Consider the following 24,835-nt stretch of genomic DNA (forward strand, 5'->3'; position numbering starts at 1 on the left):
CTTTGCAGATGTTTCTGGGGCTGCCTCCCGAGCAAAAGAGGCAGCATGGTAGAAAGAACCCAGGTGATTTTTAAAAACTCAAGTTTTCCTCAACTCCAGCTGTTTTATTTGTAATATGATCTGACTAAACAGCATAATTAACACATGCAATGACGAGGAGCACCTTGTGCATGCTTAGGGCCCAGTTTAGCGATGGTCAGGGAGCGGAAAGCCCTGTTGACTTCAGGGGAAGTTCCCAGCCCAAAGGGTTTGCAGAATGGGGTCCAACGCTGCCCTAGGTTGTAGTCGCAGGGACCGCCTGAATACGGGGAAGTCGAGGTGTGCATCTTTGACATCCTCTTTCCCCTCCTCTTTTTAATTTCCCTGAAAGATAATAAGCGACACATGTAAAGATCAAGCCCCTCTGATCCCCCCGGGATGTCTCCATGTGCCGCACAGACCCCTAGCGCCCGCTGCCCCCCGCGTGACCCTATCGCTGGGCTCCGTGGGGCACCCGCGTGCCGGGCTGGCTGCGGGGCGGGTCTGGCAGCGGCATCCCCTGCCCAGGGCATGTCACGACAGGGGGAACGGGCGACGCGAGCGCCAGCCCCGGGGTTAGGGAGGCCCCGGCCCGGGGAGCGCCCGGCGCGGCGCGGCGCGGCAGGAGGCAGCTCCCCGGAGCTGGCTGGCAGCCGGGCAAAGCCTGAGGCGCCGGCAGGGCCAGGGCGCCGCCAGCCGGCTCCAGTCCCGCGGCCCCGCTGTGCCCAGGGTCCGGCTGGCCTGGGCCCGCGATCAGCCCCGCGCCGCGCCCCGCCCCGGCCCGGCCCGGCCGGCTGCCTGGCTGCGGCGCTCGGCGCTGCTGGGCGAGGTCAGGGAAAGTCCATGTGAGGAGCCGCTGGAATCACTTCCTGCCGCCGAGCCGGCCAGCGCCGCTAGGCCCGAGGGAGCCGCCGCGCGTCCATGGGGCAGCGAGCCCCGCAGGTAACCGCCGCCGGCCGGCCCGCCGGGAGCCGGCCCTGCCCCGGGGCCCCTGCCGCCGACACGCGCCCCGCCCGCGTTCGCCCCCCCGAGTCGCCCCCCGGCGTTCGCTCCCCCCGCCCCCCCGAGTCGCCCCTCTCGCCCCACTGGGTGTCGCCCCCCCGAGTCGCCCCCCGGGGTTCGCTCCCCCCGCCCCCCCGAGTCGCCCCTCTCGCCCCACTGGGTGTCGCCCCCCCGAGTCGCCCCCCGGGGTTCGCTCCCCCCGCCCCCCCGAGTCGCCCCTCTCGCCCCACTGGGTGTCGCCCCCCCGAGTCGCCCCCCGGGGTTCGCTCCCCCCGCCCCCCCGAGTCGCCCCTCTCGCCCCACTGGGTGTCGCCCCCCCGAGTCGCCCCCCGGGGTTCGCTCCCCCCGCCCCCCCGAGTCGCCCCTCTCGCCCCACTGGGTGTCGCCCCCCCGAGTCGCCCCCCGGGGTTCGCTCCCCCCGCCCCCCCGAGTCGCCCCTCTCGCCCCACTGGGTGTCGCTCCCTCTAACTCCTCCCAGTCACCCCCCGGGGTTCGCTCCCCCTAATCCCCCTGCCCCCCCCCGAGTCGTCCCCCTCGCCCCACTGGGTGTCGCCCCCCCCCGAGTCGTCCCCCTCGCCCCACTGGGTGTCGCCCCCCCCCGAGTCGTCCCCCTCGCCCCACTGGGTGTCGCCCCCCCCCCGAGTCACCCCCCGGGGTTTGCTCCCCCTGCCCCCCCGAGTCACCCCCCTCGGTGTCGCCCCCCCCAAGTCACCCCCCTCACCCCACTGGGTGTTGCTCCCTCTAACCCCCCCCAGTCACCCCCCGGGGTTCTTTCCCCCTAATCCCCCTGCCCCCCCGAGTCACCCCCCGGGGTTCGCTCCCCCTGCCCCCTCCGAGTCGCCCCCTCGCCCTACCGGGTGTTGCTCCCTCTAACCCCCCCAGTCACCCCCTGGGGTTTGCTCCCCCTGCCCCCCCGAGTCACCCCCCTCGCCCCACTGGGTGTCGCCCCCCCCGAGTCACCCCCTGGGGTTCGCTCCCCTACCCTCGTCTCACCCGCTGTTGTTCCTATGCTTCCCACGGGGCTCGCCCCAACCTCGTCCCCTCATTTCCCTTGCCCCACTGGTGTTCGCCCCCTCCTACTCCCCCCAGAGTCATCCTCCCCCGGTGCTCGCCCCCTGAGTCATCCCCCTCCCCTTCTCCCCAACCTACCCCCAGTCACCCTGCTTGCCCCACCACTGTTCACTCCATCCTACTCCCACACGGAGTTATCCTCCCCTGGGGCTGTCACCCCCACCCCTAGGGCTAGGGCCACCTCCCCTGAGGCTCTCGCACCCCATCCTGCTCCCCCCCCGTGTTTACCTCCCTCCCCTGGGGCTCACACCCCATCCTACACCCACCCCCACAAGTCACCCCCTCGCCTGGGGTTACCTTCCATCCTCTCCTCTGAAGAATCAACCCCTTTTTTCCTCAAGGGAGACTTGACCCCTAGCTTATTAGTTGCCAGGAACTCCCCACCCCTAATCTACAAACTTGCCCCCGGAGAGTCACCCACACCCCCAAAGGGGGGTGTCATATTCCTACCGCTGCTAAAGGGGGATTCATCCCTCCCCTGCTCACCCTATTCAGCAGACTTGCCTCCTCTATCCTCTCTCTGTATCTCCCCCAAGAGGGCAGCCATCCCACACCTATTCCCTGGTCCGTCTCTCTCTAAAGGGACTAACCCCCCGGCCTGGTGCTCTCTTCCTAACCTACATCCCAGAGGGGATTCACCCACCTCCCACAGAGACTCAGTCCCCACCTACCCTTCTCGTAATCCACAGCAGACTCATCATGAACCCCTCCCCACAGTCATCCAGAGGACTTGCCTCTTCCCCCTCTGATGTTCTCTCCCACCCACAGGGGACTCGCCCCTGCTTGTCTCCCAACATGGGGATCACACCCTCCTCATTCTGCCCCTTCTAACAGGGAACTTGCCCCACCCACCTTTCTCCTGTACCAGAGGATCTCCCTCCGCCCCCCCATGCTACCTCGGGGGGAAAGAGCTCCCTCCCAAATGGGACTCAACCCCAACATGTTCAGTCCACTCACAGGGGAATTGGCCCCACCGATTGCACCCAAGTGCAGTACTTTAACAGCAGACTAACCCTTACCTGTCTGCACACAATCACTTCTCCCAGTCACCCCGGGGGAATTAACCACCTTAGAGGTGACTCTGCCTGCTCCTCCAACAGGGACAATAACCCTCCCATTCCCCAAGAAGGGATTCATCCTTACCTCTCCCCCCAACATGGTAGCACTTGCCTCAGCCCTCTCACCCTCAGTCCATGGGTCTCAGTCCCAGCCTACTCCCGCATATGGCTGTCACCCCTTATTCCTCCTCATCCAATGGAGTCACCTGCCCAGCATACGCCCTTACACACAGCAGAGTCATCCCAATCCTCATTCCAGGGGACTCGTCCCAATTCTCCTGACACCCTATCTTATTGGAGTCCCCCCCATTTCCCCTGATCTCATTGGACTTGCCTCTGTCCTAACCCTAGGAATTTACCCTCCCACAACCTTTACCCAGAGAAAGCATCTCCTGTCATCTCCCACACCCTACCCCTGACAAGCCACTCTCCAATACTATATAGCTGAGGCACCCCCACATGCTCCATCCTCTCACTGTTGCTGGGGATTTCTCCCCACCTCCTCTTCCCATCTGATTCACCTATCCTCCCCAGGGAATAAACCCGGTTCTGAATCCCTGTCCTTCCCCCACATCCTCCCTGGGGAATTCCTCCTGCCCAAGAAACAGCACAGAGACCATTTTTTTTCACCCTGTCCATTGGTAGTGGTTGTTTTTTTCCCCCTCTTCACACCACATTCCTCTTCTCTAGGGGTATTGTCTTCTCCTTCCTTCCGCCCTGCCCTCAAAAGAACTGATAGTCCTTTGGTGCCTTTGATAAAAGGATTGTGTCCAGTTGTACATAGTAATTCATTGTTCTGTACAATGCCTAGCACTCTGCTAATGTTTAACAAATAGTTACGAGAGGTATTTTAATCCACTCTCTAATATGGGGGAAACATATCGTGGACTTTGTCTCTCAACCTCCCCCAAAAATTCCTTTGAGGTTTTGCGGCTGTTTCCTGCTGCTGGCAGGTCCAGCTTTTAATACAGTTAGTTTATTGAGTCAATAAAATATAAAACAGTCTTCTGCCCCATGTCGCTAATTCAGTGAGCATTCAGTAAACAGGTTTTTCTTTCCCAGTTTTTTTTTAATATGACAAATACAATAGATTTTAGCCCTGATACTGAAGGAACAGGCACAGTAAATATTATCACAAACCCCCTTAACCTTTCATGGAGTCAGAGACACAAACATAAATTGATTGCTTCAAATAACATGATGAGCTGTGCTGTCTTTTTCTTAATTTCAACTTGCAGTTATTTGGGGATCTAGATAAGGAAGTGTTTTGTGTAACAAGGGGTAAAGCATCCATTAGGGTAAGAAGGTGGTATTTATTTTTTCTTTTTTTTTTTGTTTGGCTGGGGATAGGGGAAGAAGTTACTGGGAGAGGAGGGGTGCTTTGGGAAGTATTGGAGCTTTCCTGGAAAAGATGCTGATTGTGGTAGAATTTGATTAGGTCGTTTGGTCTTTCCAAGTCCTATTCACCTAGCAAAATGGATTTGAGAAATAGGTTATAATTAGAAACATGTTAATGAAGTGGCTGCAGTGCTTAGTTGATTTTAATTTCTAAGTGTTTGTATAGATGTTTGCACTCTTTCTTGGTATTGGAGGATTATATGGCCTGAAGGAAAGGGATTTTTTTAAAAAAATGAACACCCAAATGAATAGTTTATGAATAATGGTATAACATCATTTTTGCGAAGGATGCTATAATTCAAATGACTGCAGTTGTGGGTTTTGGGGGGGGGTGTCGCAGAGCAGAAATGCTTTATAATATTCCAGTATTATTTTATGCTATATCACGTGGTCAGCAAGAGGCAGGATGTTAAGCAGCATGTTGATGTATAAATGTGGAAAATATAGTGGTATTGGGGGTTTTTTGAAGGGAGATAAGTGCCTTTCCGAATGCTGGTGTGTTATGGTACGTACTGCAGCAGGCAGCATGTTGTAGTTAAAGTACATTTGCTCTGTTCAAGGACTTCTCCGAACATCGCCACTGCTATAGGAAAATAAAATGACAGTGGTACATTCTGTACTTCAGTGGTGAGACTCACCCATATGTATTAACAAGAAAAGTATGGGAACACTTAAAATGAAGTCTCCATTACATGCTGCTTCATTAATTTGAATTTTTACTTGTGTGTTTCCTCCTTTCAAAAGGCATTTGTGAGATTGTGGGTAGCTTGATGCACTTCATGCTTGCCAAGTGTTTGTCTTGTGTCCGGAGTAATTGATGAACTGGCACACAGTTTTACCTTTTCAAACTAAAATATTAAACAGTAGTAGAAGTTGAAATCGGTAAGCAAAACTGAATTATTGCTGTCCTCTGTTGCATATTGGCTTCTACAAGTTAAAATTCCAGTGCATGAAGAGTGGGTTTCTGGAATCATGTATCAAATGTGATTGTTTCAAGAATCTAGTCATACTTCATACAAAGTGTTAGGATCCTGATGCTGTGAGATGCTGAGCACCCTCCAGGCCTATTAGATTTCAGTAAGAGCAAACAATGTTCAACACTATCCAGAAGCAATGTTAAAATGTATATATGAATATAGTTAAAATGAAGCAAAAATACAAGCCCATTCAGCTGCTGAATATCTACTTTTAAATAGCTTTAAACAGACTAAGGCTAAACCTTTTGCTTGAATATATGTTGTTAGCCAGGCCTGGGACAGACAGCACATATCCTCAAGCTATGAACAATAGAGGTAATAATAGCTCAACCTCTAGTGAGAGGCTTTTATTAGGGATCTTGCCCCTATATTCCTGGGAATAAATGTCATTCCATGGTCCACTGAAGATTTCATGCCATTGTGTAAAAACAACAAATATTCTCACAATCGAGCTTTCATACAGGGTTATGTGAAAAAGGGGTGGTGGAATTGGAATGCCCAAGGGAAAGAATGAACTTGCGGGAGTTGAAATCTTTCTTCTTCGCAAATTTTAGCAACTTTTTAAAGTAATACATTTTCTTAAATGAACTGTGAATTTTTTTCTTTAGTTCAAAAATAGACAAAGGGGCATAGAACAGTATTAAAGGGACATTCAGGTTAATATATAATGTATATTTCAGGTAAACATAATTTTACAAAACAAATTTAATTATCCTAGTTAATAAAACACTATGGATTCTAAAATCTCACTTAATTTTGCACCATTAAGGTTTATGCTTTGAACTTCTCTTAAATTGGACTGTTGCAATAAACAAACAATTGACCCAGTCTATAGGAAGTTTTGTCTTCTGGTTCTCCTGCACTTGCACAATACTACAGTGTTTGTTTTGCAAACACTATAGAGGAGCACTGGAAACCAAACAAAAACATTTCCATTAGAATTTAAAGAAGAAAATGCCAGACATACAGACATTTCTATTAATCGAACCTTTTGAGAAACATTGTTTCTATAAGATTTAAATTTGTGGCATAAATTCACTTCATGGCCGCTCTTTAATGGATTTTGAATTGTGATATATTAGAATATATAGTGTCTGAAATGTAAGATCTTGCTGTGGATAAGAGATGGATGAAAACTTCCAGTAGTAGAGTCCAATTTAAAGTTAGCTTAATAATTTTGTTCATAGAGTTTAAGCTCCGTTGTTCCAGCTTCCCAGAGTTTGATCTTGGAAGAAGCCTTTCTGTGATTGTGTTGCTTATTACTAGGTACACTAATTCTCTCTCTTTTTTTAAGGGTATAGAAGACATGTAAGTTAAAATCATAGTTAGCATGTTGACAACATGTGTTTATATATATAAAGAGTACTCCTGCAAGTGATGGTGACCACTTCACACTTACATATTTTTCAGGCTATGACAATGCCTTCCTGCAAAATGAAAGCAACTTCACTCCACAATTTAATAATAAATGTGATCTGCCTGGATTTTCCTTACCTTGGGAATCTTTTAGGCCTCGGACAGATTTCAGTTTATATGAAATGGTGCCATTAGCACCAACTTCACATCGGGCTCTAATTCTGTACTCTGTGAGCCTGAAGATGTGAAGAGCACTGTCTTACTGCATTAATTGGCCTTTTCATGTGGACTTTAATCATGGATGTTTAAACTGGTTTGGAGAAGATAAGAATGCTCCTTCCCTCCGAATCTTTGTCCATTTCTAGGCCTGGACTCAAAACAAACCTCTCTGTAAAGTTCAGATTTTAGCACCAGGTTTCAGTTAGGACCAGGCAGCAAAGTGCCGAGAGACAAGATGCTGTTTTGTGGTATTTCCAGTTGGTTTTCGGAGAAGTGCCAGAAATATCACAAGAGAGTTTGTTCAAGTCCGTGTTGCACCCCTGAAGAAATATGAGTAGCTTCAGAGAAACTCCCATGCTTGTGTGTGCTTATCCAAATCAGATTGCAGCCCATCACTGTGTGGAATGGAAATATTTATTTTAGACCATTTTCTTATGAAGTATGATTTCCCTGCCAGGTCTCCTGGACGGTTTCTGCTCTGCTGTGTACGTCTGCAGATATGTACTTTATTTGAAAGCTGGCTGTATTGACACAATAGTATTTAAATTGGGACATGGCTCTCTGACACAATAGGCTGGTGTGTTGCTCAGTATTGTGTGGAGCCATTGGATTGCGGATAAACTTAGCAAAGCGATCTTACAAAATGATGATGTGACTTTACCACTGGCTGTCTCCCTACAGTGCTTGTGTTTAAAAATACCCAGGCCTGACAAAATGAGGTTAGAATGGAGATTCAGCTATAATGTTGAATTTTCCCGCATTTTGAGTTTAGCAGTAGCTTTCGGTGGGGTGAAAATAGAGGGGTTTTAGTGAGGTAGAAAGGAGTAATTGCTTCAGAGAGCTCTAAAACCACTTCAAGGCACAGTTAAACATTTCAGATTGATTTGACCAAACTCACGCAGAGGTAGAAGAAAATGGAAAGTTAAAGGCACGTAATTTCTTCTTCCCATTTACTGATATCTTTGTTATTTATTGTTTCTTTTGATTATTTAAGCTTTCTGTAACACCTGATGGCCTGGGAAAGTGCTATGCATTGCTGTTGTTCAGTCCCTTAATCTCTGCTAAAAGAACAGGAGGACTCATGGCACCTTAGAGACTAGCATATTTATCTGAGCATAAGCTTTCGTGGGCTACAGCTCCCTTCTATAATGCCAGCAGAGCAACTCCTGTGAATTGCAGCCTTACAGTCACTCAGGGGCCATCTCTTCTGCGTTGCTTAGGGTAGTTCTGTGAAGTCTTAGCAATTCAGTTAGCCTTTGCCCTTTATCAGAGCTTCACTAACTAGGGGGCTTGTCCACACTGGCAATTTACAGCATGGCAACTTTCTGGCTCAGGGGTGTGAAAAAACAAGCAGCAAGTTTCAGCGCTATAAAGCACCGGTGTAGCCAGTGCCCTGGTAGCCGCACCCCTTGTGGAGGTGGGTTTTTTAGAGCGCTGGGAGAGCTCTCTCCACGCGCTGCGCCGCGACCACACAAGCCACGTTAAAGCGCTGCCGTGTAGACTAGCCCGAGGTTTGATGGAAACACCTGCAGTGTTTTTTTTCTCAAGCACATTGAGAAGTAGGTTAACCATGCTAAAGGGGTGAGGCTCTTTGTTTTCTTTCTACCTGACTTTATTTGCAAAGTGACAGGAATTTTGACAACCTTGTGTCTTTTTTAGCAAATCAAGTGTCATGCCACGTTTGCCTGTGGATGAGATCATTTGCGAAATATGTTTCCCAGCTTGCTTCAGGCATAATTCATTGTCAGCTGTAATTGCTCATTTGCTGGGAACTGTGATTTGTTAGCAAGTTTTAAGTTCAACTCGTTTTTATTTAAAAAAAAAAGTTAAGCAAATGTTTGAAGGTAGAGATTTTAAAAATATTAAATCGTGCACTGTATTTGTCCATAGCTGCTGTTCTTAACTTGTTAAATGACATGATCTGACAGAGGAGTAAAGAATCATGCCAAGACTTCAGGTGTGAGGTATTGCACTCGTTTTGTCATGTGGTTTCTCTTAAATGGGGACAGAGGTAATAAAATTTCCTACTGCTCAGCCAGATCATGTGACATAAATCAGTTCACAAAGGGAACTCTCTGAGCTTGGGTCTCCCCCTTCCTTATGGAGGGAGACTCTGGGCATGTCTACACATGCAGTGCTGCAGCAGTGAAGACGCTCTGTGCTGACGGGAAAGAACTCTTCTGTCGGCATAGTAAAACCACCGAACAAGTGGCAGTAGCTGTGTTGGTGGGAGAAGCTCTCCCGCCATCATAGGGCTGTCCACACTGGCGCTTATGTCAGTGTAACGTATGTTGCTCACGGGGATGGTTTATTCACACCCCTGAGCAACATAAGTTACGCCTACATAAGCTGTAGTGTAGACATAGCCTCAGCCACCTCTGGAATATCATGCCCTGTCTCTCCCTCCCACATCATTCCAGACTGGGTGGAGGTTTCTTCCCAGAATACAGGGTCTGTGTGAAGGGAAGGGTGGAAACTTGAAGGCCTGATGTGAGGAGTGGAGGAAGGGCTGCTTGGGAAACGGGGTGTGCGTGTGCACATTTTCTCCCCCAGCCCCTCCTCGACTTTAAGGCCAGGAGGAGTCGTCATGATCATATAGTGTGACCTGTACATTGCAGGTCACAGAACTTCACCCACCCACTCCTGTAATAGATCCATAACCTCTGGCTGAGTTACTGAAGTCCTCAAATCTTGATTTAAAGACTTGAAGTTACAAAGAATCCACCATTTACTCTCGTTCAGACCAGCAAGTGACCCATGTCCCACACTTCAGAGGAAGGCGAAAAACCTTAGGGTCTCTGCCAATCTGACCTAGGGGAAAATTCTTTCCTGAATACAAATACTAGACCCTGAGCTCTCCAGTGTCATGGAAATTAGGAAAGATAAAGCAGCCTAGAACTGTTATATTTTCCATGTGGCTTACCTACTTGGGGGTTCTAGGGACAGGACGGGCAGAGAGGAGGCGCTGGCAATGTGCCTGCAAAGGAGTTACACTGCTTGGGAGTGCTTGGGGTAGGATATGGTAGGAAAGTACTGGACTTCTATGTCAAAGGCCATGGCTTCCCATATATTTCTGGAGATCTGCAGGGGAAATGCCCCCGGTACCACACTGCTGCCTCACATGGTTTTCACCATATGGGGATATGATTTGGGACAGTGATGGGCTGTCAGTGACTCTGATTCATGGGCAGAAAAAGGTTTTTTGGTACACTTACTAAGACTTAAAATACCTTGCAACCTTATTTAAATACTGTGTAGATAATAGTACTTGGTATGTATTTTGTGCTTTCCATGTTCAGAGTACTGTCCAAATTAAAAATCATTTTCTTAATCCTCTAAATGGTCTAGAAATTTTACTTTTTAGAAACTTGCACTCAAAGTAAATTTTTATGTTTCCCTTCCAAACGGGACAAAAATGTTTCAGATCACTGACACCAGTCCAGGAGTCACAAGCAACCCTATAATAACAAACCAGTTTGCAGGCTCAGTAAATTAGCACACTTTTCAGGAGCAAGAGAGGCTGATTTTAAACTTCCAAGAGATTATAATAAAATCTACATTTAAACAAAAGTAACTTGTTACTTTTTTCTTTTATGTAATGACTTCAAAGTACTTTTAAAAAGTTTCTCTTTGTGTATCTTTTCAAAATCTTGCCAACTTTAAGGGGTGTTTAAAAGCATTAACTGGAAAAGGGGGGAGTTCATGGTAACATTGGGAGTCTGCTGACTTCTGGTTTAGTGGCACAGTTCCCAAATACTGCCAGTTTGCTTTGGAAGTAAGTGCCAGGAGTTAAGGGCATCAGAATGTAGGGGGAGGGGGTGACTCCATCAAAGTGACCATATATAGTCATTGGGATGAGATTAAATACTTTACCTCACAGTGACATCCCAACAGCAATAAAGCCAATATGGGGACCTATTAATCATTTGTAAAAACAGCAAAAAATTCACCTCACTTTGTAGCAACTAATTTGTAGCAATCAGGGCTCTTTGAGGATTCTGTTGGTTTAGGGAGAGGAGCCAGATGATTTCCATCCTTGGGAGCCTGGAGGCAAAAATTCAGCAGCAAACTGAAGAATAGCATGTGCAAAGAATTGTAAGTTAAATATGACCGAGCCTGTGCTCTCTCAGGCTAGTGGGTTTGAACACTTGTATGGAAAGGGGTTGTGTCGCCCAGTGCCAGCAATGATTTCTTTCCATAAACGCTTTAACACCACAATATTCGTTAGAGAGACATGTGACAGCCTAAAGCTACGTAGTTTGTGTGTGGATATGTGTTTCACATGCCAGTTCCCTATGCCACAGGATACTCTAGTTATGTGATGCATTAGAAAAACAGGAGTTAAGCTTGACTATATAACCCCTTGTAGAGGGGTCATAAAGAACATATTGTAGTGTCAATGTAACAATGCCAAAGTTACGGTGGGACAGCATTTCTCTTGTGAGTTCCTGTCCCTGCAAGGTGCTGAGTCCCTTATTCAAATTATGATATGACAGATACAGTACCACACAGGTGCATTAATAAATCATTGGAATTACAGAAACTTCTGTTTGAAAGACAACAGCTGTGTGCTTGAAAGACTTGGTGTGTTATGTTGGTTTGATAATGCTTAACATCACTTGATTTTAAAAGCTAGACGTAAGTAGGTTTGGCAAGTACTTGGATTAAATACCTCCAAGGGGAAAAAGGTCTATGGAGTGTTGTGTGCCAGCCTGCTGTTTACAAGATGAGGCTAGTCATTTTAGGGAGAGAATAAGCATATATTCTCCTTTCTGTCGCATGCAGAGGTTCGTGCTTCAGTTCCTTGATGAAATGGAATCCTCACAAATAAGGATAATCCTTCATTAGATGTTTGCTTACTTGGAAACCTTTCTGTATTTTACACTGAGCACATCAAGCTTTGCAACCTATATTTATTCCTGTGTAATGAATTTATGCATACCTGTTTTTATTATAGTTGTGGTTGAGATGGCACTTTTCTTGAAAACCTGTATTTTCACAGCTTACACACAATTATAGTTTGTGCTGAAAATTTCTCCTGCTGATTCTCACCCTAGATGACTTTTGTTCTGGGGGCTGGACATTCAGGTAAAGATGCATCTCTGAAAGTTTTGCACCATTTGTATTGCTCCCATGCAGCTCCACTTGCACTATCAAACATCGGTATAAATACCTGTTCCTGCTCTACGCTACTGTATCATCTAACCTTGGTTGTACAATGGAGAAAAGTCACCTAAGTGTGTGTGACTTTTATCTTCACATACTTATATGATCATATACAACAGGGAGAAATACTCAATTTACTGAAAAGAATCATGTAATAGACAATAATAATAATAGAACTCTCATCCTAAGATGCTGCTCTGTAAATAAATTAAACTGAACATTGGCATGTTTTAACTGTCCCTTTTTTTACCTTAGGTGTACATGTTGTAATACGACATGTTCTGTTGTCTTATAATGAAAGACTTTATTGTAGTGTGTCTGTGAAAGGGACAGCCTTAAAGTTGCAACCTTAACTTCGTTTTCATGGAAGAGTCAAGAAATTCAATCTCTACTTTAATGCAACATTAACATAGTTTTCAACATCTAATTCATTTCCCATTACAGCACTAAGTTCCTTCTGTTAAATTTTGCATGTTGATTTTTTGTTGTTGTCAGCAGTTTTTTTATTCTGTGTTTCTTTTCTTTTCTCATATAAAACCATTAGTGTGAAAGAAGATTAAAAAGATATACATTACAATTAAAATGTTAATGAAATCTACATTGTACTACTTTTGAAACCATGTAGACATTAATCTTTGTTGGTCTTGTGTTTGTTAACTTTGGTGATTTTTATTCTATACTGACTCCTGCTGAGAAAGTTGTTCTATAATTTGATTTTTTTTTTTAAAAAAAAAAGAGCAAAGCTTTTAAAAAAATAGTTGAGTGTATTACTTTGGCTTTCTATATTGCTCTCCACAGAAGGTAAACAAAGAGAAAACAGCTTCATAGCCAGTTAGGTTACTAAAAAAACATATTTTGTGAGAGGTATTTTCTATTTCTGTCTCTTAACTCTTCCTCAGCTCAGTGTTTTTCATTCTCTCCTTATGAATATGAGCTGTACCCACTACTTTACCAAGTTTGCTTTTAATGAATGGGGCTATTATGACTTCTTCACTAACTTCTGATTAAGAGAGAAAGCTTTGACTTTTGTTTTAATTCAGATTTTTAAAAAAAACCAGAAATAATCATGTTTTGAAATGTAGCAGAGGGAAGGAAAAACCTTGAAAATGTTGTATAGCTTGAGATAATAGGTTAAATTTTGTTTACTAATTACTTGAGTCTGATAGGCATTGCTCACGCACAACTCCTGTTAATCGCAATGGGAGATGCAGATGCCAGGTGCTTCTTGGGCAAGGCCTACGTATCCCACCAGTAAGTGTACAGCTCTTTGGCGGGGGGGTGGGAGGGGGAGTGGGGTTCAGTGGCTAGAACAGAGGACTTGAAGTCAGAATCCTAGGGTTCTGTTCTTGTCTCTGTTGCTGACTCTCTGACAAGATGTGGATCACTACTCCTGAGAATAGTAATATGGATTATTGTGCAGATTGTTTGTAAATTGTTTTAAGGTCTATGGGGGAAGGTTATAATAGAATGGCAAAGAATTATTTGCAGTAATTACCTCATCTTTTCCTCCAGAATAGTGAGGAGTGTCAGTGTTTCTTGAGGTTTTACAAGAGCCGTGTTAAGTGATTATTAGGGTTTCTGCAGAGTACACGGTATTTGGAATGGAGCCATCTTTTTTCCTGTTCTCCAGAATAGACTAAGGAGTAGGACTGACTAATTTTTAGGCTGCGTAATGAATCGAATCACAGAACTTCTTGACTTACCAGACAGTTCCTAGGAATCTTGCCATGTCCTCATCAGTATAGCAGACTGTACTTGTTCGGTTTAACATTATCAAGCCTCTAGATCATCCAGAACACTCTTTTGTTTAGTCCCAAATTTAAACGTATTAAATTCTTTGAAGTTCTTTTGTGAAGTTTTGTTTTATATAATTAAGTCTTGAGTCATCTACACCTGCTACAGGATATTAGAGAAGTAGTAAATACAGATCCTTTGCTAAAGAACTGAACTGTCATTCTCAGCATCATGGCAGAGTATTGAATTGATAGGATGGGTGTGCTGCTTAATGAGGCAACAATGCAGTTCACGAGTGAATAAACTACAGAGTCAAAGGATGAATACGTCCTGATGAGGGAGCTGGATTATTGTAGAGTAAAATGGAACACTCAGCCCTGTTACCATTTATGCTGCAAGCATGAGTAAAACATTCTAAGACGAAATCTGCAAACCACAGAAGAGGAGAACTCGTTATCCCATCTGCTTCGGGTGAAGCAGGAGAATCTCCTCACTGTTCCTTCAAAAGCTTGTTTTGCTGCAGAAATAAATCTACATTGAAGACTTTAAGGTTGTGTATGTTACTGTGTAGTCCTCCAAATTAGGTGAGCAGCCATCTTGGATTTGTATGAGGCCTGTGACATCTTCAGGCCTTCTGAAGAAAACTTCAGTGATTTCTTGGAGGAGCGATCGCATCTGTCTTGTGTGTTGTAATATAATGACCACATTGTTGGCATTTAATCCCCAGTGCATTTCGTTTGTTAGGTGTGAGGCACTGGCGAGTTTGGACTCCAGCAAAGAGACCTGATTGCCCAAAACCAGCTCTTCAGATACAACACTTAGACATTTTTTAATCTAAAAAAGGGGGTAGAGAATTCATTCATGTTAATTGGTCTCAAGGGCCAAATAGAAGACGTGGGGAATTTGTCTAGTAATCTGTAATTTAAGGATTATGGGTATAAAAGAGAATTTGGGATCTTGAGGCTGCTTGTATTTCTTGAGTGTTTGAGACCTTAATGGAATAAGGGAAGTTGTTCACTTCATACCCACTAATAGCAAGGGTGCAAAAAGGGGTAAGGAACAGGTACAGTTATTTGTTACATGTTCTGCATCAATAGTGCAAAATATAATATGAAAAGCAACAGGAATTGCAAGCAGAGTTCTGATACAAGAAATTCTCAGTTTGCATTGTGCCCAGCCTATGTAGCTCAGCTGTTTAATTTTAGGCTTGCCTTTGAGGATGGCCAAAAATGTTTATCAGGATTTGAAATTGGCTTATGCCTGTTGTACCTGCTAAGGTTCTGGGGGGATGGTTGATGGTCAAGGGAATTTATTTCCCTAACTGATTCTGAAGATGATACAGGCAGGCTCTGAGGACGCTTGATTTCAAGAGTATTTGTTGGAATTGTATCATTTTAAATTCTGCAGAATACAGTCTTCATAGTAAATTGAGTCTGTGGTCATTATATCGTACATACAGTTAGAAATATATTTGTCCTGCTTTGCTAATAGTAGTGTGTGATTTTATGTAGGTTAGTCTGAGGTAAGATTTAGCTTTTGATGTCTTTCTGAGTGTGTATTTAGATTTTTACTTTTGACCAGGGAAGGTTGATTCATTTTTAAAGTACTGGTTATGGTTATTAAATCTTAGTCTAACATTATGCATTTAACATGAGAATGTATTAGCTTCCTGTTGGTGTGGGTTGACAGAAATACTTGGTCTATACCCACATCTGAATGGGATGTTATCCTGTATATGTGGTTAAAGAGCATCCTTCTAGGACTCTTCTTTTTAGGTTAAGTTCCTAACCTAATGAGGTACATAACCATGGTGCTGGTAAGAAGTGTTGAGGTCTTTTGTGACTGGATAAGATACACCTAACCCTTACAAAGAGGGTTGTGAAGCTATTTGTGGTCAGAGAACATATCTTTTTTTCCTGCACATGTTGTTTGTAGTATGCATTTACACATGAGAGCAGGTTCATTCAGTCGGAGGAAAGTGGTGGTAGGTCATAGAATCATAGCATATCAGGTTGGAAGGGACCTCAGGAGGTCATCTAGTCCAACCCCCTATTCAAAGCAGGACCAATCCCCCACTAAATCTTCCCAGCCAGGGCTTTGTCAAGCCTGACCTTAAAAACCTCTAAGGAAGGAGATTCCACCACCTCCCTAGGTAACCCATTCCAGTGCTTCACCACCCTACTAGTGAAAAAGTTTTTCCTAATATCCAACCTAAACCTCCCCCACTGCAACTTGAGACCATTACTCCTTGTTCTGTCATCTGGTACCACTGAGAACAGTCTAGATCCATCCTCTTTGGAACCCCCTTTCAGGTAGCTGAAAAGCAGCTGTCAAATCCCCCCTCATTCTTCTCTTCTGCAGACTAAATAATCCCAGTTCCCTCAGCCTCTCCACATAAGTCATGTGCTCCAGCGCCTTAATCATTTTTGTTGCCCTCCGCTAAACTCTTTCCAGTTTTTCCACATCCTTCTTGTAGTGTGGGCCCCAAATCTGGACACAGTACTCCAGATGAGGCCTCACCAATGCCGAATAGAGGGGAATAATCACGTCCCTCGATCTGCTGGCAGTGCTCTCACTTATACAGCCCAAAATGTCATTAGCCTTCTTGGCAACAAGGGCACACTGTTGACTCATATCCAGCTTCTCGTCCACTGTAACCCCTAGGTCCTTTTCTGCAGAACTGCTGCCTAGCCACTTGGTCCCTAGTCTGTAGCAGTGCTTGGGATTCTTCCGTCCTAAGTGCAGGACTCTGCACTTGTCCTTGCTGAACCTCATCAGATTTCTTTTGGCCCAGTCCTCTAATTTGTCTAGGTCCCTTTGTATCCTGTCCCTACCCTCCAGCATATCTACCTTTCCTCCCAGTTTAGTGTCATCTGCAAACTTGCTGAGGGTGCAATCCACACCATCCTCCAGATCATTAATGAAGATATTGAACAAAACCGGCCCCAGCACCAACCCTTGGGGCACTCCGCTTGATACCGGCTGCCAACTAGACATGGAGCCATTGATCACTACACGTTGAGCCCGATGACCTAGCCAGCTTTCTATCCACCTTATAGTCCATACATCCAGCCCATACTTCTTTAACTTGCTGGCAAGAATACTGTGGGCGATGGTATGAAAAGTTTTGCTAGAGTCAAGGAATAACACATCCACTGCTTTCCCCTCATCCACAGAGCCAGTTATCTCATCATAGAAGGCAATCAGGTTAGTCAAGCATGACTTGCCCTTGGTGAATCCATGCTGACAGTTCCTGATCACTTTCCTCTTCTCTAAGTTGTGAAGTTTTAATTTCTTGTACTCTGGAAATGGTTTCATGATCAATTATTTGGTGCTTAGTCACATTGTCCACATTTACTAAGATGGTTTATTACACATGAAGAAATCTAAGGGACAGTGGTGAGATAAAACCACCTGGTTGATAGCAAGCAACATAGGTCTAGATTCTGCCTCACTTATTCAGGTTGAAGAGTAGACTGATTTAGAAGCAGTCCCATTTAGATCAGTGGTAAGGTACTACTCAACATGAGCAGGGATGGAAGAATCTGGGCCTTAGTTGATATGGCCTTGTATTAGAACTTAAGTTCTTGATCTTCCATTAATTTATACAGTATGTCAGAAGCTCTTGTGAAATCTAATGTGCAGTAGCATCAACACAGGAAAAAGCTCTGCCTTCTGTGAAGCCAGACTGTTGCAGTATAATTTGTTTTGTAAGATTTTGAAAGCCAGTGTTGCAATGTGTAACAGTAGAATAGTGGGAAGATGGTCAGGTGGTTCTTAGGGCTTCAACAGACAGATTTCATGTCTGTGTGTTTTTGCAACACCTTTCTATAAAGGGAAACATAATTTAAAATATGATTACTTAGTGTTGTAACAGTCTTCTCAAACGTTTTTGCATTTTGCAGCGATCATTATCAGAGGCTGATATTAACTTGCAAAGAATATTATGCAAATCATTCTCCTGTTCTTCTAAAAAGAAATTTCCTTCATAATGCAAAGCGTGACACAAAAAATGTGCACAAGCTTTTGGCAAAATTACATTTAGAAGATGTAGCAGGTTTTCTGCTTACCAGCACAATCCATTTGTGCCTTTCTGCTGGATTTCTTCAACCCCAAATGATAAAGTATGAATTTTAAAATAGCGGGGGTTGGGATATTGCACCTCTTGGAGCTGATAATGGACAGGAAGTTTTTCCAGGCGGTTGTTCTGAATCCAGCCCAAGTTGGTTATGACCCAAAGTTGTTAGTTATCATTTAATGCAGTGGTGGGTAGCCCGCGGGCTGCAGGCTGCCCATCAGGGTAATCTGCTGGTGGGCCGCGAGGCAGTTTGTTTACATTGACATCTGCAGGTACGGCCACGGGCAGCTCCCAGTGGCTGCGGTTCACCGTTCCCGGCCAATGGGAGCTGCAGGAAGCGGCATTGGTCTCATTGAAGTCATTGGGAGTTTTTCTGTTGATTTCAGTGGATCAGGTTTTCACACCTTATATTTTACTATAAATTAGCATTGTTCAGAGTTACTCCCTTTCATGGTACATGAACAAGAGTCTTTACTAAAATGAAAGTCTTTACTATTCGACATTGGTGAGGCCTCATCTGGAGTACTGTGTCCAGTTTTGGGCCCCACACTTCAAGAAGGATGTGGATAAATTGGAGAGAGTCCAGCGAAGGGCAACAAAAATGATTAGGGGACTGGAACACATGAGTTATGAGGAGAGGCTGAGGGAGCTGGGATTGTTTAGCCTGCAGAAGAGAAGAATGAGGGGGGATTTGATAGCTGCTTTCAACTACCTGAAAGGGGGTTCCAAAGAGGATGGCTCTAGACTGTTCTCAATGGTAGCAGATGACAGAACGAGGAGTAATGGTCTCAAGTTGCAGTGGGGGAGGTTTAGATTGGATATTAGGAAAAACTTTTTCACTAAGAGGGTGGTGAAACACTGGAATGCGTTACCTAGGGAGGTGGTAGAATCTCCTTCCTTAGAGGTTTTTAAGGTCAGGCTTGACAAAGCCCTGGCTGGGATGATTTAACTGGGAATTGGTCCTGCTTTGAGCAGGGGGTTGGACTAGATGACCTTCTGGGGTCCCTTCCAACCCTGATATTCTATGATTCTATGATTCTATGAAAGCAGAGTATCATTTTAGGAACCAGACACAGAGTTTGCCTGAACAATAGATTAATGGCTGATTAAAACAGATTCTTTTAAACAAACACTATATAAACCACAGGTTTCAGAGTAGCAGCCGTGTTAGTCTGTATTTGCGAAAAGAAAAGGAGGACTTGTGGCACCTTAGAGACTAACCAATTTATTTGAGCATGAGCTTTCGTGAGCTACGGCTCACTTCATCGGATGCATAAAGTGGAAAATACAGTGAGGAGATTTATGTACACACAGACCATGAAAAAATGGGTGTTTATCATACACATTGTAAGGAGAGTGATCACTTAAAATGAGCTATTACCAGCAGGAGAGTGGGGTGGAGGGAGAGAAAACCTTTTGAAGTGATAATCAAGGTGGGCCATTTCCAGCACATTTCCAGGAGTTAACAAGAACATCTGAGGAACAGTGGACCACTTAAATAACTAAAATCTCTATAGGCTTACGAATTACAGTGGAGACTGAGAAGATATTTTCACTGTAAGACCCAGTTTCTCAGGCACTTAAAACTATTTTGAAAAACTGTAGCGTTTGGATTGAAATTTCAAAGGCTATTTCTCAGCACATAAGTGACCGAGAAAGATCAGTAAAATTCTGATTGGCCATTGAATTACCACATCATGAAAAAAGGAGTGTTTTTTCACCTGCCAAGAAACGTTTCACACTATTTTTGTGCATATGGCTAGATAACTTGATGTTTTAAAATCAAACTAACTCAAATAAATAGCCCAGAAATGATATCATCAAGCAATTTCAGCTGAATGTTTAGACATTGACAGGAGGTAGCTCTAGCTGCAGAGTTTTTCTTGTTGTTAATGGATGAATACTAAACCTGGTTTATTTTCTGCTTTACTATACAAAGAAATAGGCAGATACATCTGTGTTTGTATGTTTAAAAGAAACTCTTATTGTGAGAGCATCTGGATTGACTGAGGGACATTCTGTATGAACCACAGAGTTTGGCTGGTTATGTGCACTTATGCCTTTTGCCAACATGGAATACATATTTTGGTAGCACAGAAGAGAACTTTAGTACCCTAAAAGTGGCCCCAGGGTGTGGATGTGATGTGCTAATTACACTAGTGAGTGATTACAACAATTGGCTCTGCCTCATGCTTCCTATGGCCTGCCTTGGGCACCTCATGATAACAAATGCACCCCTTGTAATGCATCACTGATTGAATAGTTAGATATACAGTGGGACCTCCATAATTAATTACTGTGAAGGGAATAAATCCAGTTTTAAAAAAACTTTGTGTAGCAGAATGAATTAAGGTAGTGAGGTGTTTTAACCTTAATACGGTGGCAGAGATGAATTTTTTATCTTCTGGGTCTGTGTGCTGCATAAATGTTTCCTTTTATAGACTTTAAAGGAACACTGTTAAGCATATTTTAAGAGTTGAACTTTAATTCTCTCGTGGCACGCTTGTTGAAATGTTACATATACATTCCATTTTCAATGTGACAAACTGTAAATCTCCCCTCTTTCTCTGCTTCCAGTCACACTTTCGACTCTGCATTCGTTTACTTCTGTAACTCTGATAAGCAATCCTGGATATGACTGGCAGCCATACCATCAACTGCTTTTACCTTTTCAGATCATAACTTAAGTGAGGGTTAGATGGAAGGCCTCCAAGGAAGTTCTGCAGCAGGTGCTAGAGGAAGTGGTTTTCATGATTCTTTAGGTGGTGCGCTTTCCTCTGAATCAGTACTGAACCAGTGCCGCATCACTGTGCAAGGATGTGCGATGTGGTTGGAATTGCTGTCTTCTCAGCTAATACATACTGAGGACCTGACCGTTACCTATCCCTTTGCATTTAGTTCCTGGCTAACTTCTCACTTAGGCAGATGATTTCTGCCTTCCTAAATTTCCTGTGCATTTTCAGTTGGATACAAAAGTCCCCTTTACTTTTCATAAGCTGTTGCTGTACTTGTGCAATGTGGCATTAAACAGCTGCTTGTGCTGCACCCCAGAGGTAGTTACATTTCAGTGCTGGGTACTTTGAGCCCGGCGTGTCCTTCAAAGTTTGTTCCTTCTAACTGTGCTGAAGCACCAGATCACAAAATGCCGTTCTTGCAGACAGTAGCTGTTTTTCTAATTTTCAAATGACAGTCATTTAAAATAAAAGTTATTCAGAATATTAGATTATAACAAATTCTGACGTTCAGTGTTGACCTAAAATACTGAACTTTTTTCACTTTTAGGGCAATCTGAAAATGTGCCAAGGCCCTTGACCTGTATGAGGAAAAAGTGACTGCTCAGTTGAGATGCTTAGTGAGACATCACATTCTTTTAGTCTAAATAATGTCGTCATATTATCAAACATGGGAAGTGGGAGAAGCAAAACACTCACCCAACCATCCTTGGTAGCCAAGGAAGATGTTTCAAAATTCTTTAAAAATACAGGTGGTATTTCCTAGATTCCAAATTACAGTTTTTATAGGTGAGGCAAATATCTGTACCAAAGTCTGCAGCATATAGAAATAAAGTTTAACTTACACTATTTCTGAGAAGTTTCAGAGTAACAGCCGTGTTAGTCTGTATTCGCAAAAAGAAAAGGAGTACTTGTGGCACCTTAGAGACTAACCAATTTATTTGAGCATGAGCTTTCGTGAGCTACAGCTCACTTCATCGGATGCATACCGTGGAAACTGCAGCAGACTTTATATACACACAGAGAATATGAAACAATACCTCCTCCCACCCCACTGTCCTGCTGGTAATAGCTTATCTAAAGTGATCATCAAGTTGGGCCATTTCCAGCACAAATCCAGGTTTTCTCACCCCCCCCCCCCAAATTTACTCTCCTGCTGGTGATAGCCCATCCAAAGTGACAACTCTCTACACAATGTGCATGATAATCAAGTTGGGCCATTTCCTGCACAAATCCAGGTTCTCTCACCCCCTCACCCCCCTCCCAAAAACCACACACACAAACTCACTATCCTGCTGCTAATAGCTCATCCAAAGTGACCACTCTCCTTACAATGTGCATGATAATCAAGGTGGGCCATTTCCTGCACAAATCCAGGTTTTCTCACCTTCCCCACCCCCATACACACACAAACTCACTCTCCTGCTGGTAATAGCTCATCCAAACTGACCACTCTCCAAGTTTAAATCCAAGTTAAACCAGAACATCTGGGGGGGGGGGTAGGAAAAAACAAGGGGAAATAGGCTACCTTGCATAATGACTTAGCCACTCCCAGTCTCTATTTAAGCCTAAATTAATAGTATCCAATTTGCAAATGAATTCCAATTCAGCAGTTTCTCACTGGAGTCTGGATTTGAAGTTTTTTTGTTTTAAGATAGCGACCTTCATGTCTGTGATTGCGTGACCAGAGAGATTGAAGTGTTCTCCGACTGGTTTATGAATGTTATAATTCTTGACATCTGATTTGTGTCCATTTATTCTTTTACGTAGAGACTGTCCAGTTTGACCAATGTAAATGGCAGAGGGGCATTGCTGGCACATGATGGCATATATCACATTGGTGGATGTGCAGGTGAACGAGCCTCTGATAGTGTGGCTGATGTTATTAGGCCCTGTGATGGTGTCCCCTGAATAGATATGTGGGCACAATTGGCAACGGGCTTTGTTGCAAGGATAAGTTCCTGGGTTAGTGGTTCTGTTGTGTGGTATGTGGTTGTTGGTGAGTATTTGCTTCAGGTTGCGGGGCTGTCTGTAGGCAAGGACTGGCCTGTCTCCCAAGATTTGTGAGAGTGTTGGGTCATCCTTTAGGATAGGTTGTAGATCCTTAATAATGCGTTGGAGGGGTTTTAGTTGGGGGCTGAAGGTGACGGCTAGTGGTGTTCTGTTATTTTCTTTGTTAGGCCTGTCCTGTAGTAGGTAACTTCTGGGAACTCTTCTGGCTCTATCAATCTGTTTCTTTACTTCCGCAGGTGGGTATTGTAGTTGTAAGAAAGCTTGTAAGTGTGGTGTGGTCAGGGTGAAAGCTGGAGGCATGCAGGTAGGAATAGCGGTCAGTAGGTTTCCGGTATAGGGTGGTGTTTATGTGACCATTGTTTATTAGCACTGTAGTGTCCAGGAAGTGGATCTCTTGTGTGGACTGGACCAGGCTGAGGTTGATGGTGGGATGGAAATTGTTGAAATCATGGTGGAATTCCTCACCACGATCCATCGTCTACAGCCAAGCTCTGCGATACAACCGCATTTGCTCCAACCCCTCAGACAGAGACAAACACCTACAAGATCTCTGTCAAGCTTTCTTACAACTACCCCCCCCCCAGATGTTCTGGTTTAACTTGGATTTAAACTTGGAGAGTGGTCAGTTTGGATGAGCTATTACCAGCAGGATAGTGAGTTTGTGTGTGTGGTTTTTGGGAGGAGGGTGAGGGGGTGAGAGAACCTGGATTTGTGCAGGAAATGGCCCAACTTGATTATCATGCACATTGTATAGAGAGTTGTCACTTTGGATGGGCTATCACTAGCAGGAGAGTGAATTTGTGTGGGGGGGTGGAGGGTGAGAAAACCTGGATTTGTGCTGGAAATGGCCCAACTTGATGATCACTTTAGATAAGCTATTACCAGCAGGACAGTGGGGTGGGAGGAGGTATTGTTTCATATTCTCTGTGTGTATATAAAGTCTGCTGCAGTTTCCACGGTATGCATCCGATGAAGTGAGCTGTAGCTCACGAAAGCTCATGCTCAAATAAATTGGTTAGTCTCTAAGGTGCCACAAGTACTCCTTTTCTATTTCTGAGAAGGGCACTTGCAGTGTTAATCATCAAACTCTCTCCCTTTGTTGTTCCCTATTTATGCTCCCCCATTACGCAGTTTGCCAACACACAGGCTAATAATAAGCTTAGTAGCCACACGTACTTTGTTGCAGGGAAAATCGTTCCACACCTGAGAAAACACGCTTCCAAGGACGGGTTGTTACCATGCATCCGCGAAGGCCCGGTGATCCATAACAAAATATTTTGTTTGTGGATGCAAGGTGCTTCAATGGTAAATATCTCAACTTGACCCACAACAAAACTGAAGTGTAGACAAGCCCTTGGCTACTATACTGTTGATTATAAATCCCTACCACACCTGCATTACAACTGTACATTTTAGATGCAGTGCTATCTAGCATACATCTGAAAAACTGAGGTTACAATGAGAATTTTTTTTTTCCTTTTGTGCAGGGAGGCAGGAAAAGTTTTTCCTGACTAACAGAGTCCGAATCTCAATTGTTTATGCAAATTCTGAGCAAGATAAATAATTATTCCAGAGCAGTTTAATTTGTGAGTATGTGAAATAAAAGGTGTCTTGGAAATGAGTTATAATAATGTTTGGCACAGGGTTATTATATAATGAATTACAGCATGATGCTTCTAGAAGAATGTAGTTACTTTAGTAATTTTGGAATACTTTTGTCCCTGCCTTTTGGAGTCCTCCTTTCTGGTCAGATAAATCAAGAAAAATATATATATTTCACCATTGAAGTCAATGTGTTATTTGTAGTTGTCGAAAATTGCAGTTAAATTAACAGGACGACTACTGTAGGTTCCATGTGAGATGATGATATGAGGGTTCCACAATCCACTATGAATAATGGTGACATGGAAAAATAGGTCTTTGCCCAGATTCAGTGAAATTCTACTGTGGTGGCCCACCCTGTGAGCTGTGTCTGCTCTGTAGTCTTCTCAGTTCTCCAACTGATCTTCGAAT

General features: G+C 44.3%; 1 protein-coding gene across 2 annotated transcripts in view; it reads left to right on the top strand.

Annotated features, from left to right (window-relative positions):
- Positions 1-582: 582 nt before the first annotated feature.
- Positions 583-24,835, top strand: part of NACC2 (NACC family member 2) — a 79,497-nt gene continuing 55,244 nt past the window's right edge. For both annotated transcript variants that reach the window (XM_073314929.2, XM_073314927.2), the window contains exon 1: positions 583-960. The gene's annotated coding sequence lies outside the window, so the exon portion shown is untranslated. The remainder of the gene's footprint in view (positions 961-24,835) is intronic.

The sequence above is a fragment of the Lepidochelys kempii genome, chromosome 16 (assembly GCF_965140285.1).
Source record: "Lepidochelys kempii isolate rLepKem1 chromosome 16, rLepKem1.hap1, whole genome shotgun sequence".
NCBI classification, from domain to species: Eukaryota; Metazoa; Chordata; order Testudines; family Cheloniidae; genus Lepidochelys; species Lepidochelys kempii.